We start from the raw sequence: 7,007 nt of genomic DNA on the forward strand, positions 1-7,007 counted from the left end.
CACTTTGTTATAAAGCAGAAACTAGCACACCATTGTAAAGCAATTATACTCTAATAAAAAAAAAAAAAAAAAAAAAAAAAAAAAAATCAAGAACACAACTTCTTGGTTTCTAAAACCAGCCGAACTCTCTCCTCTGCCTTGAGCACATTAGCGCCACTCAAATTTTATTAAGACCGCAATAATTAGATTTAGCCAGTCCTCTGGTCCCCACACGGGCTTTTTCAACACACATACACCAACACATATAATGCACACATACACCACTGAAACATTCTAATTTTACACTGGTAACTGGAGTGGTTTTATAACAAAGACTGAGATTTGATACTTTCAAAATTATAGGGGCAGCACACATGCTCATGAACACATATTTCCAGACACATAAATGTACATACATATTTCCAGGAAGATATCTTTTCTCAGACTCACTCATTCCCACTAGGAATCCACTTGCTTCTAGATGGGAGAAAGCATAGTATGGTTGGAAGAAGGCTTGAGGGGTTCCAATGATTTCTTCTTGCACCTACACCTGGGGTATGGTGTTTTCCTGAGCCCCCCTAGGAACCTGAGAGCTCACAGGTCTAAAGGCTTCATTCATCCTCTGAAGTGGACCTCAGCTCTTTTCTCCACCATCCTAAACCCGTTCACTCTTCCCCTGGTAACAGCTCTTGGATATTCCCCTGGAAGTTGCCACCTTTCTCCCTCCTAATCCACGTGTCTTATATGGAGCTGACTTTTCTCCCTGCCTCTTCATCCTCCAGAGTGAGCATGCGGCTTGGGTCTGGCCCATCAGTGGATCAGAGACCACAGCCTGAGCTCTCCATCCACGGCTGCACAATCACTCAAGTCACAGTCAATGAGGGGCAACAGAACATGAACTTGGAAGGATGGAAGCCTGATGCTGTCGGGCACCATCTTGCCACCACCTAGAGCTGAGGGTGAAGCACACATGCGGGGGAGCAGAGGCGAGAGATGGAGAGAAACCAGGCGCCCAAGGACAGAGGTGCCATTCCAGTCACTGACGCCTAGTCCTGAAAGTTCAATGAGCCCCAAACCTCCTTTTTGCTTAAGCCAGCCTGGGTCCTGTGTGCAGGCTCCTGCCACAGAGGATTCTAACTGATGTCCCTTCCAGAAAGAAGGATCCTTCCGAAGATTAACACAGGGAAACTGGAGGGGAGATGTGAACAAAGGGGAGGAATGGGTCCATAAGTACAAATAAAGACCAAGGAAAACAAATGCTGTGATCCAAGAAGTCAAATTTTCTAATAAAGGAGTCAGTCTGCACTACCTTGTATAAAATATCCACCTTATAAAATACAAGCATTTGGTCAAAAGTCTAAAATCGATTGAGTAAAGTCCTCCAAACTGAAGTTGAACTCAATCAGAGGACTTTATTCAGAGGGCAATACTGTCACCATATCTTTTATCACGAATTCTCCACATGTTATCTTAAAATGTAAATAGATCTGGGTCGTGGAATCACGGGCAATCTTTCTTTTCTGAATTATTCTTAAGTGAGCATATATTAATTTTATATTCAGAGAAAACCACCTGCATTTGATCAGAAAACAAGAATGATGAAGGCCGTTGGGTGGGGGTCTGGCCGGTGCTCCGCAGCTGTCTGTGACACCCGGAGCCCGCGGGCCGCCTCGGCCCCCAGAGAGCCCGGCACGGTGCACGTGGGGTCACATCTCCCCGCCTCCAGCTTGGACATCTTTGGGGACCCGAGGAAGATGAACAAGCGCCAGCTCTATTACTTGGTCTTAAACTTCGCCATCATTGTGTCTTCTGCGCTCATGATCTGGAAAGGCCTGATCGTCCTCACTGGCAGCGAGAGTCCGGTTGTGGTGGTGCTAAGTGACAGTGAGGGCCAGCCTTTCACAGGGGTCACCTTCTGTTCCTAACAAATTCCCTGGAACAGCCGATTAGAGCTGCGGAAATCGTTGTTTTTAAAGTCGAAAGATGAGACATTCCAACAGTTCACAGAGTTATCAAAGTTCATGAAAAAGATAATGGAGACATCAAATTTCTGACCAGGGGAGATAACAATGAAGTTGGGGATGGAGGCTAGTACAAAGAAGGCCAGAGCTGGCTCGAAAAGAGGGACATGTTGGGGAGAGCCAGAGGGTTTTTACCATAGGTTGATATGGTCACCATAATAATGAATGACCATCCAAAATTCAGGTGTGCTCTTTTGGTTGTAATGGGTGCATATGTGTTACTAAAATGTGAACCCTAAAATGAAAGGCAGTTCCTGGGACCAGACTGAAATAAATCCTGTTGAAAAGGAGAAAAGCTAATATATTTGAAATGTTCCTCTTTCTGTATGAAAGGAAACAATGTGGAGACATTTTTGTCTTGTTTGAATAAATGATTCATCACTGAAAATAAAAAACAAGAATGATAACAACAGATATTTTCAGCAGGTTCTAAAGAATATTGAATATTTTATTATTTATTTAATATATAGTATAATATAATTTATAAGTATTTAGATTGTATTTATCAATTATATTGTATTTCTAATATAATAAATATAATCTATAAATTGCATTTATAAATTATAGTATTATAAACATATAAATATTATGTTTGTATTTGTATTTTATGATTTATTTGAAGCATAAAACAAGGATGATGATAGCAGATATTTGAAGTGGAATCACCTGGTAAACATATAGATGTCCTCATGCACAACAGGACACATTTTTTCTAATACAGGTCCCATTTATCAAACAAAAGGAGCCAGTTTTTTAAAAAAAAAAATTACCACCAATGACCCCATATTATCACTCCTGAATTTCCTTGAGATTCTATGCTATTGCAGTTATTATTGGTATAATAAGCTTATTTAGGCTAATCTGGGTGCCCAATCACCATTTATCATGTGTACTTAAGATGCAGATTCTGCATGAACTAAACAGAAGAAGACCGTTGTTTTTAAAAATCTCTTGGCTGTGAATAGACTGTGGAAAAGTAACAAGTCTCCAGATTAAGTAGGTTTTATCAGGTCTTTGCAGGGAAACCCAAGCCCTGGTCAAATTATCACCACTGGCCTATGTAAAGGTGCCACAGTTAAAAATCATTCTCCAGGTGCTTACATTTGGGGAAAATAATACATTTGCTTTTCAAACTGGATTTCTATGGTCCAACTAATTTTCCACTAAGTCACCTATAGGCCAATCTTCCACGGTGACACAGCACCTGAAGAAGAAAGCCTGTCGATCAAAAAACTGGAAGCTTGTGGGTTTCCCTGGTGGCGCAGTGGTTGAGAGCCCGCCTGCCGACGCAGGGGACACGGGTTCGTGCCCCGGTCCGGGAAGATCCCACGTGCCGCGGAGCGGCTGGGCCCGTGAGCCACGGCCACTGAGCCTGCGTGTCCGGAGCCTGTGCTCCGCCACGGGAGAGGCCAGAACAGTGAGAGGCCCGGGTAATGCAAAAAACAAAAACAAAAACAAAAAAAAAACTGGAAGCTTGTATTCAACGTCTGAGTAAAATGGGGAAAACTGAATGGACAAAATGGATCCTTTAGCTCCTGAGGCAGAGAAAGAAAAAAATGGCAGTGAAAAGTGACTGATGGATTCTAAATATAGCTTCAGGGGGAAAAAAAAAAAGAAGGGGGGGATTCAGATCTAGACTAAGATATCACCCAGAAATCACATTTTTGCTGAATGAAGGCCCCTTTGATGCAAAATGCTTTGCTCAAAATCAATTTCTGGGGAAAAATACATCACATTGTCTGTTGATTAAAAACCCTCCTAGTAGTTGATTTATTCAGCAGCGGTGGCTTCCGCCTGATTACCAGCCTCCTGAGCTGCCTTTGACAAAGGAAGTAAAAAACAGGCAATCAACAACAATTAAAAAAAAAAATCCAGCTCCAGGAAATATGGAATAGTCTGCATGATTTTTTCTTAGATGTGGAGGCATCACAAATGGTTCTCCCAGAACTTCCACGGCAAAGGGGCTTAGAACAAACACTGCTTGGAACAGGTGGTGGGTGGGGACCTGGGGGAGAAGCCTCATTTGCTTGGCTAAGCAGGTAGTTTTGCACTCAGGTCCTTTGATATGACACCTGGCTTAAAGCTGCAGTCACTTAGTGAATGCTTTGTCTTCCCTCAGAGTATAGATGTGTTTGTGACCAAGCTGGATGCCTGCCTCCCCGACCAGTTCTGTATTATTATCTTTCTTCCCAGAGGACCTGAGAGTTCTAGTAGCTTTACCGGGTCACAGAGGTACTGAGTAGCAGAGCCTCAACCAGAGTAAACATATGAATATTATATTTGTATTATTTTATGATTTATGTGAAACAAAACAAGGATGATGGTAGCAGATATTTGAAGTGGAATCGCCCGGTAAACAGGTAGATGTCCTCATGCACAACAGGACATATTTTTTCTAATACAGGTCACATTTATCAAACAAAAGGAGCTAGTTTTTTTAAAACAAAAATTACCACCAATGACCCAGTATGATCACTCCTGAATATCCTTGAGATTCTATGCTACTGCAGTTATTATTGGTATAATAAGGTTTATTTAGGCTAATCCACAGTCAACTTCCACAGTCAACGCAAGCATTTCTGAAATGAGCTGCAGGGTTGAGCAGCCAGTGAGAAAGAAAACACCAGGTGTGCCCCCCAGTCTCTGGCAATCCTCTCTCCCACCATCCCCAATCTGTTCCATTGTTTCCTTAGCAAACGATTCTAGGCAACTCTCCCTTTAAAAACAGGATGGGGGTGGGGTAAACAGGGGATTGGGGAGGCCTGGCCTCAGGGCTCTAGAAACTTTCCGGTTTTAGTCTCAGTAATTGGGAAGGAAAATGGGAAGCCATTGGGATCTAGAAGTTTGAGAGAGAATTCAAAGCACTTCCCAACTCTGTTCATTTCTTTCCTTCTCTCTGACCCTCTGCAGAGGTCTGGGGACCCTCAACACTTCTTCCCTCCTCTTTCCCGCTTGGGACTAGACCTCTTCAGGCAAAAGAACTGGTGCACAAATAACTATCCTCAAAGTAAGAAAGTGTAACTAATTTCCTAAACACATATCCAGGAAGAGTTATGTTTGGAGATTAAAATAAAGGAACTCCTAAAGAGATGTGCTTATCAATTAATTCAGATTTGAACTGCTTGGATTTTTTACGATTGATCACTGCCAACTTACAAGAGAAATACTTATGACCTTAATAATAATGTTAGAATATATATATATTATCCCGAAAGTCATACATAGAAGGAAATGTGTACACATTTGTACATATATATGTACATATATAGTCATATATTACGGATCTAAGGTCAACTCCTATTCAGAGCCCGCTTTTTAAATTATACAACTTTCTCAAGAGATCGTTTTTGACATGAAATCTAAAACAAAACACATTTTTGACCCAGAAACCTACAACTCTTCAAACCACAGAAATGTAAACATCCACGGTCAACCTAACATCAGTTTGAAGGTAAGTTCGAAGGCATATGGCATTTGTTAACATCCGTCTTGCCCTTTAAAACGTCCCCCACATAAAGAGAGAGCTAAGAGAGAAAACCCTTATTTGGTGCTTATTGAGATGGAGTAGGTTCTGAACAGCTTATGCAGAACCGATGGGTGTGAAGAAGGTATTGGAAAGATGTGGCAACGTCTCCTCTGGGACAGAAGCGGTCCTGGAGGGGAAACGCCAGATGACCCACAGGTGTGCTCCAGGGGGCACATGGGGCAGGGATGCTGTTCCTCCATAGACTTGTTTGGCCTCATCTCCCACCCACCAGTCACAGCAGATGGAACGTGTCATTTTTCTGCCCTTTTTTCTGCCTTGACACAGGACGAGCTTTCTCAGCCTGGCGCATCCTTCCCAGTTTCTCCCCACCTTTCAACAACCAGCTCAAACCAGACCTCCTTTGTGACATGTCCTCCATTTCGCATGACAGAATTCATCAGTTCCTCTCCCACCCCGCCCCATGTACCCAACACATTTTGCAAGCACCTCTACTGCCAAATTCCTAAGAGTGGACTTTAAAGCACTAATACATTTAATAAAATGCTTTAGTATTTTTACCTAGGCACCTTGTTATTTTATTGAGATATAATCGACACATCACATTGGATTCATTTTAGGGGTACAACATAATGATTCGATGCATGTATATATTGTGAAATGATCACCATAATAAGTCTAGTTAACACCTAGCCACCACATAAAGTTACAATTTTGTTTTCTTCGTGATGAGAATTGTTGAAGACTTACTGTTAGCAGCTTTCAAATACACACAACGGTATTGACGATGACAGTCACCACGCTGTACATTACATCCCTAGGACTTACTTATCTTAAAACTGGAAGGAACCTGGTTATTTTATTCTCTGTCTGGCCCAGTGCCTGGCAAAGACATGCCACACGTTGGTGAATAAATGAATCAATGAATGAACAAACAGCTTTGGGTAAACGAGGGCCAGGAAAGAGAACTCAGTACAAATAAAGTCTAGCGGAGTCAGGAAGTACAGATCTATCGGTACCTGGTCTGTTTTCCATGTAGTTTTCATAAACAACCAAAAGTTAGTCAGAGGCATCACTTCATAAGAAAGTGTAGATACCTTCAAACCTTGAATCCCCAGTTGCTCTTCTGCTTTGAATAAAAAAGACTAAACACGGGTGTGTGGTCCTGAAACGACTGTGTTTGAAAATCAGGCTACACGCAATCTTCTTTTTTTTTTTTAATCATTAAAATACAGTTTATTATATTTCTGTGACATATCACATCGTCAGGATGCTGACGCTTCCTGTATTAACTGTGATCGAGAGCAACTGTGGAAAAGGCTAGTAAAACTGTTTTGACCTGTTTTATGGGAATATTGTAAACAGCTCCCCAAAGACCATTAGCATGCAGTGCTGTCTAACAGACACTAAGCAATTCTTCCAAAAGAGGGTAATTAGATAGGGCAAAGGGCAGTGTCTCTCGGTAACCAAACAGCCTAATTTTCTCAAATGACTGCCCCCCCCCCCCCCCCCCCCCCCCACAC

General features: G+C 42.0%; 1 protein-coding gene and 1 pseudogene across 8 annotated transcripts in view; one reads left to right on the top strand and one right to left on the bottom strand.

The window, feature by feature from the left end:
- Positions 1-7,007, bottom strand: part of CACNB2 (calcium voltage-gated channel auxiliary subunit beta 2) — a 422,908-nt gene that overhangs the window by 389,847 nt on the left and 26,054 nt on the right. The window lies entirely within an intron of this gene.
- Positions 1,686-2,239, top strand: LOC103082166 (signal peptidase complex catalytic subunit SEC11C pseudogene; annotated as a pseudogene).

This window comes from Lipotes vexillifer, unplaced genomic scaffold (assembly GCF_000442215.2).
Source record: "Lipotes vexillifer unplaced genomic scaffold, Lipotes_vexillifer_v1.1 scaffold229, whole genome shotgun sequence".
NCBI classification, from domain to species: domain Eukaryota; kingdom Metazoa; phylum Chordata; class Mammalia; order Artiodactyla; family Lipotidae; genus Lipotes; species Lipotes vexillifer.